Here is an 11,573-nt window from a genome sequence, read left to right on the forward strand (position 1 = left end):
AGCCGACCGTTGCAACTTCGGGCTGGTTGGCGCACCGGACACTGTCCGGTGCACACCAGACAGTCTGGTGCCCCCAGCCGACCGTTGGCGCAGGCCACGCGTCGCGCGCGGATTGCGCGGCCGACTGTTGCGCTGGCGGCTGTTGGCTCACCGGACAGTCCGGTGAATTATAGTCGTACGCCGCCAAAAACTCCCGAGAGCGACCAGTTCGCCGGAAGCCAACCTGGCGCACCGGACAATGTCCGGTGCACCACCGGACAATGTCCGGTGCACCACCGGACAATGTCCGGTGCACCACCGGACAGTCCGGTGTGCCAGACCGAGCTGAGTCTTGGCTGCTCCAGCCAAGTCCTTTTCTTCTTCTCTTTTCTCTGATTCTAGCACTTAGACAAATATATTAGTACACACAAAAACCAATATACTAAGTTTAGAACCATACCTTTGCCTTGATTATCACTTCTCTCTTTGTTTATCACATGAGAGCTTATTTAAATGTGTTGGACACTTAATCACCAAAACATAATAGAAATTGCCCAAAGGCACATTTCCCTTTCAATCTCCCCCTTTTTGGTGATTTATGCCAACACATTCAAAAGCAATGCAAAACATGCAACATTGATTCAAATTGAAGACCAAATTGTTTTTGACTCAAATTTGGCATATTTGGATCATTCTTTGCCACCATTTGGTTTGTTTTTGCAAATCAAATTCATTTTCCTATCTCTAAGTCAAACACACTTGATTGTGCACAAGAGAGATAATCCAGGAGTTAAAAATGATTAAGAGCCAAAAACTCCCCCTTTTCCCCATAATCAAACATTCTCCCCACAAGAGACCATATTTTGACAAATAAGAGTATTTTGACAAATCAAAAGTTCTAACTCTACTATTTTCAAAATTCTCAAGTGGTGGCTGATCCATTTGCTTTGGCCTTAATTTCTCCTCCTTTGGCATTAAGCACCAAAACGGGATCATTATTGGTCCTTTAACCCCATTGCCTCACCAAAATTCTCAATTAAGAGCAAAAAGGCAATAAGAGCGTAGATATGAACTTTGAGTTAATACCGGAGTGCAGTTGAAGTCTTTGCATGGTCCAAGTTCATATTTCCTTTCAATTCACCTTTGAGGCTACATTAAGTAAACTCAACACAAATGTTAGTCTCAAAGGATCAAGTTGTAGCACTTCTCCCCCTAGAAATGTGCATTACTCACACATGGACTTGTGAGGTCCGGGGATCCCTTGCACAACTTGAGCACCAGAAGTAAACAACAAATCTCATAAATGCATAAAGTAACTTGATCAAAGGTATAAAACACATGTATGCTATAGATCAATCCAAGTTACGCGAATCTAAGACATTTAGCTCACTACGCAGCCTGCAAAAGGTTTTCTCATCTAAAGGCTTGGTAAAGATATCAGCTAGCTGGTTCTCGGTGCTAACGTAAAACACTTCGATATCTCCCTTTTGCTGGTGGTCTCTCAAAAAGTGATATTGGATGTCTATGTGCTTAGTGCGGCTGTGTTCAACAGGATTATCTGCCATGCGGATTGCACTCTCATTGTCACATAGGAGTAGGACTTTGCTCAGATTGTAGCCAAAGTCCCGGAGGGTTTGCCTCATCCAAAGTAGTTGCGCGCAACACTGTCCTGCAGCAACGTACTCGGCCTCAACGGTGGATAGGGCAACAGAGGTTTGTTTTTTAGAACTCCAAGACACTAGGGACCTTCCAAGGAATTGGCACGTCCCCAATGTACTCTTCCTATCAACCTTGCATCCAGCATAATCGGAGTCTGAATATCCAATCAAGTCAAAGGTAGACCCCTTTAGATACCAGTTCCCGAAGCAAGGCATAGCAACTAAATATCTAAGAATTCGCTTAACGGCCACAAGGTGACACTCCCTTGGATCGGATTGAAATCTAGCACACATGCATACGCTTAGCATAATATCCGGTCTACTACACATAAATAAAGCAATGAACCTATCATGGACCGGTCTGCCTTTTGATCAACAGACTTACCTCCTTTGTTGAGGTCGACATGCCCGTCGGTTCCATTGGCGTCTTTGCGGGCTTGGCGTCCTTCATCCCAAACCGCTTGAGAAGGTCTTGTGTGTACTTCATTTGAGAGATGAAGGTGCCATCCTTGAGTTGCTTCACTTGAAATCCAAGGAAGTAGTTCAACTCGCCCATCATCGACATCTCAAATTTCTGTGTCATCACCCTGCTAAACTCCTCACAAGACTTTTGGTTAGTAGAGCCAAATATTATGTCATCGACATAAATTTGGCACACAAATAGGTCACCATCACAAGTCTTAGTGAAAAGAGTTGGATCGACTTTCCCAACCTTGAAAGCATTAGCAATTAGAAAATCTCTAAGGCATTCATACCATGCTCTTGGGGCTTGCTTAAGTCCATAGAGCGCCTTAGAGAGCTTACACACATGGTCGGGGTACCGTTCATCCTCAAAGCCAGTGGGTTGCTCCACATACACCTCCTCCTTGATTGGCCCGCTGAGGAAAGCGCTATTCACATCCATTTGGAACAACCTGAAAGAGTGGTGAGCGGCATAGGCTAACAAAATGCGAATTGACTCTAGCCTAGCCACAGGAGCAAAAGTCTCCTCAAAATCCAAACCTGCGACTTGGGCATAGCCTTTTGCCACAAGTCGAGCCTTGTTCCTTGTCACCACCCCGTGCTCGTCTTGCTTGTTGCGGAACACGCACTTGGTTCCCACAATGTTTTGCTTGGGACGTGGCACCAGGCTCCAAACTTCATTCCTCTTGAAGTTGTTGAGCTCTTCCTGCATGGCCAGCACCCAGTCCGGATCTTGCAAGGCCTCTTCTACCCTGAAAGGCTCAATAGAAGAGACAAACGAGTAATGTTCATAGAAGTTAGCTAATCTTGAGCGAGTAGTTACTCCCTTGCTTATATCACCCAGAATCTGATCGACAGGATGATTCCTTTGAATCGTCGCTCGGATTTGAGTTGGAGGGGCTCGTGGAGCTTCTTCCTCCATAACTTGATCATCTTGTGCTCCCCCTTGATCGCACGCCTCTTCTTGATGAACCTGTTCATCTTCTTGAGTTGGGGGTGCACCATCGTTGAGGAAGAAGGTTGATCTTGCTCTTGTTGTTCCTGTGGTCGAACATCTCCAATCGCCATGGTGTGAATTGCGTCCGTTGGAACATCATCTTCATCTACATCATCAAGATCAACTTGCTCTCTTGGAGAGCCATTAGTTTCATCAAATACAACGTCGCTAGAGACTTCAAACAAACCCGATGATTTGTTGAAGACTCTATACGCCTTTGTATTTGAGTCATAACCTAGTAAAAACCCTTCTACAGCTTTGGGAGCAAATTTAGAGCTTCTACCTTTCTTCACTAGAATGTAACATTTACTCCCAAATACACAAAAGTATGAAACATTGGGTTTGTTACCGGTTAGAAGTTCATACGAGGTCTTCTTGAGGAGGCGATGAAGGTAGAGTCGGTTTATGGCATGGCAAGCTGTGTTCACAGCTTCCGACCAAATCCGCTCGGGCGTCTTGAATTCTCCAAGCATCGCCTAACCATGTCGATAAGCGTCCTGTTCTTCCTCTCTACCACACCATTTTGCTGAGGTGTGTAGGGAGCGGAGAACTCGTGCTTGATCCCTTCCTTCTCAAGGTACTCCTCCACTTGTAAGTTCTTGAACTCGGACCCGTTGTCGCTTCTTATCTTTTTCACCTTGAGCTCAAATTCGTTTTGAGCCTGTCTTAGAAAGCGCTTGAGGGTCCCTTGGGTTTCTGATTTATCTTCCCTTGATGCTAAGGTAAGCAACTGGTCCGAAGAGGTCCATATGTAGTAGCTTCAGAGGTCTTGATGTTGTCATCACATTCTTGTTGTGATGAGTGCTCCCCACTTGCTTTCCTGCCTGGCAAGCTGCATAAGGTCTATCTTTTTCGAAACACACATTTGTTAGTCCTAACACATGTTCTCCCTTTTGAAGTTTGTGGAGGTTCTTCACCCAACATGTGCTAGACGGCGATGCCATAGCCAGCCCATGCTAGTCTTAGCTATTAAGCATGCATCTAGATCGGCCTCCTCTTTTGAAAAATCAACTAAGTAGAGTTTGTCGTCTAATACACCCTTAAATGCTAGTGAACCATCACTCCTTCTAAAGACAGACACATCAACATTTGTAAATAGACAATTGTAGCCCATGTGGCACAATTGACTAACAGACAAAAGATTGTAGCCTAGCGACTCTACTAAAAATACATTAGAGATAGAGTGCTCATTTGTAATGGCTATCTTGCCCAAGCCTTTGACTTTGCCTTGGTTTCCATCTCCAAAGATAATCGTATCCTAGGAATCCTTGTTCTTAACGTAGGAGGTGAACATCTTCTTCTCCCCCGTCATGTGGTTTGTGCATCCGTTGTCGATAATCCAGCTTGAGCCCCCGGATGCATAAACCTGCAAGACAATTTAGGCTTGGGTTTTAGGTACCCAACTCTTGTTGGGTCCTACAAGGTTAGTCACAATATCCTTTGGGACCCAAATGCAAGTCTTGTCTCCCTTGCATTTGGCCCCCAACTTCCTAGCAACCATTTTCTTAATTTTACATGAAAGTACAAAATCAGTGTTGCAGGCATGAAAAATAGTAGCAGATTCATTATGCATTTTCCTAGGCACATGATGAATAACATTTCCCTTCCTAGGCCTACTTCTACCATGCACAAAGGTAGAACTTGTAGCAATCATAGCATGTGAATCATAAGCATCATAACTCCTATTATAATGAGCATTCCTAGAAAATTTTCTATCATAAATGAACGCATGATTCCTTTGAATGCTACTAGCCATAGGGGCCTTCCCTTTCTCCTTGTTGAGAATGGGAGCCCTTTGGCTTGTTAAGTTCTTGGCTTCCTTCTGAAAGCCAAGCCCATCCTTAATTGAGGGGTGTCTACCTATCGTGTAGGCATCCCTTGCAAATTTTAACTTATCAAAGTCACTTTTGCAAGTCTTAAGTTGAGCATTAAGACTTGCCACTTCATCATTCAATTTTGTAATAGCAATGAGATGTTCATTACAAGCATTAACATCAAAGTCCTTACATCTATTACAAATTGCAACATGTTCTACACATGAATTAGATTTATTAGCTACTTCTAGCTTAGTATTTAAATCATCATTCAAAATCTTTAAACTAGAGATTGATTCATGGCACATAGATAATTCAGAGGATAACAATTCATTTCTTTTAGTTTCTAAAACAAGAGACTTTTGTGCACTAACAAGTTTATCATGCTCTTCATACAATATATCCTCTTGCTTTTCTAAAAGTCTATCCTTTTCGTTTAAAGCATCAATTAACTCATTAATTTTATCTACTTTTGATCTATCTAAACCCTTAAATAATTCAGTATAGTCTACTTCATCATCACTAGATTCATCATCGCTTGAAGTAGTATACTTAGGTGTTTCACGAACGCTTACCTTTCTCTCCTTTGCCATGAGGCAGGTGTGGCGTTCGTTGGGGAAGAGAGAGGACTTGTTGAAGGCTGAGGCAGCGAGTCCTTCGTCATCGGAGTCGGAAGACGAGCAGTTCGAGTCCCACTCCTTTTCGATGTGTGCCTCGCCCTTTGCCTTCCTATAGCTCTTTTTCTTATCTTTCTTCCCGCACTTTCCTTGTTCCTGGTCACTAGAGTTATCGGGACAATTTGCTATAAAATGACCAGTCTTACCGCACTTGAAGCAGGATCGCTTTCCCTTTGTCTTGTTTTTGTTTGGGTACTCCTTGCGTCCCTTCAATGCGGTCTTGAAGCACTTTATGATTAGGGCCATTTCATCCTCGTTTAGCCCGGCCGCCTCAACTTGTGCCACCTTGCTAGGTAGTGCCTCCCTGCTGCTTGTTGCTTTGAGAGCAACCGGTTGAGGCTCATAGACGGGTAGAGGGCCATTGAGAGCATCATCAACGTATCGCGCTTCCTTCACCATCATCCGCCCGCTCACAAATTTCCCAAGAATCTCCTCGAGAGTCATCTTTGTGTACCTGGGATTTTCACGGATGAGGTTCACAAGATGAGGAACAATAACAGTAAAGGACCTGAGCATAAGTCGGACGACGTCGTGGTCCGTCCATCTCGTGCTTCCATAGCTCCTGATCTTGTTGACCAGGGTCTTAAGCTTGTTGTACGTTTGTGTTGGCTCTTCTCCCCTAATCATTGCGAACCTTCCCAGCTCGCCTTCCACCAACTCCATCTTGGTGATCATGGTGGCGTCGTTCCCCTCATGCGAGATCTTGAGGGTGTCCCATATTTGCTTGGCGTTGTCCAAGCCACTCACCTTGTTATATTCATCCCTGCACAACGATGCTAACAAAACAGTGGTAGCTTGTGCATTTTTATGAATATGTTCGTTAATGAATACAGGGGTATCCGTATTATCAAATTGCATTCCATTCTCAACTGTCTCCCAAATACTAGGATGGAGAGAGAATAAATGACTACTGAGAGCACCTAGAGGGGGGGTGAATAGGTGATCCTGTAAAACTTAAACTTATAGCCACAAAACTTAGATTAAGCGTTAGCACAGTAATTGCCAAGTGGCTAGAGAGAACTCAAAACACGATAACCACAAGAAAGCAATCACAGAGTTGACACGGTGGTTATCCCGTGGTTCGGCCAAGTACAAAACTTGCCTACTCCACGTTGTGGCGTCCCAACGGACGAGAGTTGCACTCAACTCCTCTCAAGTGATCCAATGATCAACTTGAATACCATGGTGTTTTTCTTTCCTTTGATCTTTTCCCGTTTGCGAGGAATCTCCACAACTTGGAGTCTCTCGCCCTTACAATTGAGTTCACAAAGAAATACGGAGTAAGGTGGGAATGAGCAACGCACACAAGACTCGAAAATCAGAGCAACAACACGCACACAAGTCGCAACAAGAGCTCGCAACGCAACACAAAGAGTTCACAACTCCACAAGAGCTCTGTATGCTATCACAATGAAACGAATGCGTGAGATTGATGCCTTGGTGCTTAGAAGAGTTGTAGGAATGCTTGGTTTCTTCCTCCATGCGCCTAGGGGTCCCTTTTATAGCCCCAAGGCAGCTAGGAGCCGTTGAGAACACATCTGGAAGGCTATCCTTGCCTTCTGTCGTCGGGCGCACCGGACAGTCCGGTGCACACCGGACACTGTCCGGTGCCCGATTTATTTCCATAAACAGGAAGCCGACCGTTGCCGACCGTTGCAGATCTGGCGCACCGGACAGTCCGGTGCACACCGGACAGTCCGGTGCTTCCTTCCGACCGTTGGCTCGGCCACGTGTCGCGCGCCGATCGCGCGGCCGACCGTTGGCCCGGCCGATCGTTGGCTCACCGGACAGTCCGGTGCACACCGGACAGTCCGGTGAATTTTAGCCGTACGCCGTCGACGAATTCCCGAGAGCGGCCTGTTCGGTCGAGGCAGCCTGGTGCACCGGACACTGTCCGGTGCACCACCGGACAGTCCGGTGCCCCAGACCGAAGCAGTCCCTTGGCTGTACACAGCCAAGTCTTCTCTTATCTTCTTCTCTCTGTTTCTAACACTTAGACAAATATATTAGTACACAAAACCAATGTACTAAGACTTAGAAACATACCTTTGCTCTAGATTTGCGCTTTGTTCATCCATGGGCATTGATTCACATTGAAGCACTTGTGTTGACATTCAATCACCAAAATACTTAGAAATGGCCCAAGGGCACATTTCCCTTTCAATCTCCCCCTTTTTGGTGATTTATGCCAACACAACATAAAGCAACTAGAACAAGTGCAAAATCACTTCAAATAAAAACTCAAATTGGTTTTGATTCAATTTTGGCATATATGGATCATCCTTTGCCACCACTTGGTTTGTTTTTGCAAATCAAACTCAAATCTCTATCTCTAAGTCAAACACACATATTGAAGCATAAAGAGAGTCATTCCAAAGAATTTGACCACGGATTTCAAAAACTCCCCCTTTTTCCCATAATCAACATTTCTCCCCACAAGAAGCCAACTTTTGACAAAAGAGACAATACAAGACAACAAAAGCTTTTGACAAAACAAAAACTCACAAAAACTCTATTCTACTATTTTCAAAATCTCTCAAGTGGTAGCTGATCCATTTATCACTTTGGCCTTTATTTTCTCCCCCTTTGGCATGAAGCACCAAAACGGGATCAATCTTGGCCTTTTAACCCCATTGCCTCACCAAAGTCTTCAATTAAGAGTACAAAGGCAATAAGATCTTAGAGATGAACTTGGAATAAGTTACCCTCTCATCGGAGTGCAGTGGAAGTCTTGCATGGTCCAAGTTCACCTTTCCCTTTCAATTCACCTTCGAGACTAAATCAAGCAAACTCAAGCAAATGGTTAGTCTCAAAGGGTCAAGTTGTAACACATCTCCCCCTAAACATGTGCATCACTTTGCAACGGACTTGTGAGGTCCAGGGAGTGTTGGTACAACTTGAGCACCACAATAAGCAACAAAATGCAGAATGAACCTGATCAAATGCATAAACACATGTATGCTACAATTCAATCCAAGTTCCGCGAATCTAAGACATTTAGCTCACTACGCAACCTGCAAAAGGTCTTCTCATCTAGAGGCTTAGTGAAGATATCGGCTAGCTGGTTCTCGGTGCTAACATGAAACACTTCGATATCTCCCTTTTGCTGGTGGTCTCTCAAAAAGTGATGCCGGATGTCTATGTGCTTTGTGCGGCTATGTTCAACAGGATTTTCCGCCATGCGGATAGCACTCTCATTATCACATAGGAGTGGGACTTTGCTCAGATTGTAGCCAAAGTCCCGGAGGGTTTGCCTCATCCAAAGTAGTTGCGCGCAACACTGTCCTGCGGCAACATACTCGGCCTCAGCGGTGGATAGGGCAACGGATGTTTGTTTCTTAGAGTTCCATGACACCAGGGACCTTCCTAAGAATTGGCACGTCCCCGATGTACTCTTCCTATCGACCTTACATCCAGCATAGTCGGAGTCTGAGTATCCAACCAAGTCAAAGGTAGACCCCTTTGGATACCAGAGCCCGAAGCAAGGCGTAGCAACTAAATATCTAAGGATTCGCTTCACCGCCACTAAGTGACACTCCTTAGGATCGGATTGAAATCTAGCACACATGCATACGCTAAGCATAATATCCGGTCTACTAGCACATAAATAAAGTAAAGACCCTATCATTGACCGGTATGCTTTTTGATCGATAGACTTACCACCTTTGTTGAGGTTGGTGTGTCCGTCGGTTCCCATCGGAGTCTTTGCGGGCTTGGCGTCTTTCATCCCAAACCGCTTTAGCAGATCTTGCGTGTACTTCGTTTGGGAGATGAAGGTGCCGTCCTTGAGTTGCTTCACTTGGAACCCAAGGAAGTAGTGCAACTCGCCCATCATCGACATCTCGAATTTTTGCGTCATCACCCTGCTAAACTCTTCACAAGACTTTTGGTTAGTGGAACCAAATATTATGTCATCGACATAAATTTGGCACACAAACAAATCACCATCACAAGTCTTAGTAAAAAGAGTTGGATCGGCTTTCCCAACCTTGAAAGCATTAGCAATTAAGAAATCTCTAAGGCATTCATACCATGCTCTTGGGGCTTGCTTAAGTCCATAGAGCGCCTTAGAGAGCTTACACACATGGTCGGGGTACCGTTCATCCTCGAAGCCAGGGGGTTGCTCCACGTACACCTCCTCCTTGATTGGCCCGTTGAGGAAAGCGCTCTTCACATCCATTTGATACAACCTGAAAGAATGGTGAGCGGCATATGCTAGCAAGATTCGAATTGACTCTAGCCTAGCCACAGGAGCAAAGGTCTCCTCGAAATCCAAACCTGCGACTTGGGCATAACCTTTTGCCACAAGTCGAGCCTTGTTCCTCGTCACCACCCCGTGCTCGTCCTGTTTGTTGCGGAACACCCACTTGGTTCCCACAACATTTTGCTTCGGACGAGGCACCAGTGTCCAAACTTCATTGAAGTTGTTTAACTCCTCTTGCATGGCCAACACCCAGTCCAGATCTAGCAAGGCCTCTTCTACCCTGAAAGGCTCAATAGAAGAGACAAAGGAGTAGTGCTCACAAAAATTAACTAATCGAGATCGAGTAGTTACTCCCTTGCTAATGTCACCCAGAATTTGGTCGACAGGATGATCCCTTTGAATCATCGCTCGAACTTGGGTTGGAGGTGCCGGTTGCGCTTCTTCCTCCACCACAAGATCATCTTGTGCTCCCCCTTGATCACACGCCTCCTGTTGATGAACCTGTTCATCGTCTTGAGTTGGGGGATTCACCATAGTTGAGGAAGAAGGTTGATCTTGCTCTTCTTGTTCCTGTGGTCGCACATCACCAATCGCCATGGTTCGTATAGCGGCCGTTGGAACATCTTCTTCATCTACATCATCAAGATCAACAACTTGCTCTCTTGGAGAGCCATTAGTCTCATCAAATACAACGTCGCTAGAGACTTCAACCAAACCCGATGATTTGTTGAAGACTCTATACGCCTTTGTATTTGAGTCATAACCTAACAAAAACCCTTCTACAGCTTTGGGAGCAAATTTAGAATTTCTACCCTTCTTCACTAGAATGTAGCACTTGCTCCCAAATACACGAAAGTAAGATACATTGGGTTTGTTACCGGTTAGTAGCTCATACGACGTCTTCTTGAGGAGGCGATGAAGGTAGACCCTGTTGATGGCGTGGCAAGCCGTGTTCACGGCTTCCGACCAAAACCGCTCGGGGGTCTTAAATTCTCCAAGCATCGTCCTCGCCATGTCGATTAGCGTCCTGTTCTTCCTCTCTACCACACCATTTTGCTGTGGTGTGTAGGGAGCGGAGAACTCGTGCTTGATCCCTTCCTCCTCAAGAAACTCTTCCACTTGAAGGTTCTTGAACTCGGACCCGATGTCATTCCTTATCTTCTTCACCTTGAGCTCAAACTCATTTTGAGCTCTCCTGAGGAAGCGCTTGAGGGTCCCTTGGGTTTCAGACTTATCCTGCAAAAAGAACACCCAAGTGAAGCGGGAAAAGTCATCAACAATTACTAGACCATACTTACTTCCTCCTATACTCAGATAGGCGACGGGTCCGAAGAGGTCCATATGCAGCAGCTCCAGGGGTCTTGAAGTGGTCATCACGTTCTTGCCGTGATGCGCTCCTCCCACTTGTTTACCTGCTTGACAAGCTGCACAAGGTCTATCTTTTTCGAAATGCACGTTAGTCAAACCTATCACGTGTTCTCCCTTTAGAAGCTTGTGAAGGTTCTTCATCCCCACATGTGCTAAGCGGCGATGCCACAGCCAGCCCATGCTAGTCTTAGCTATTAAGCATGCATCTAGACCGGCCTCTTCTTTTGCAAAATCAACTAAATAAAGTTTGCCGTCTAATACACCCTTAAAAGCTAGTGAACCATCACTTCTTCTAAAGACAGACACATCTACATTTGTAAATAGACAGTTATACCCCATATGACATAATTGACTAACAGATAGCAAATTATATCCAAGACTCTCTACTAAAAATACATTAGAGATAGAATGCTC

Source organism: Zea mays, chromosome 2 (assembly GCF_902167145.1).
Source record: "Zea mays cultivar B73 chromosome 2, Zm-B73-REFERENCE-NAM-5.0, whole genome shotgun sequence".
NCBI lineage: Eukaryota > Viridiplantae > Streptophyta > Magnoliopsida > Poales > Poaceae > Zea > Zea mays.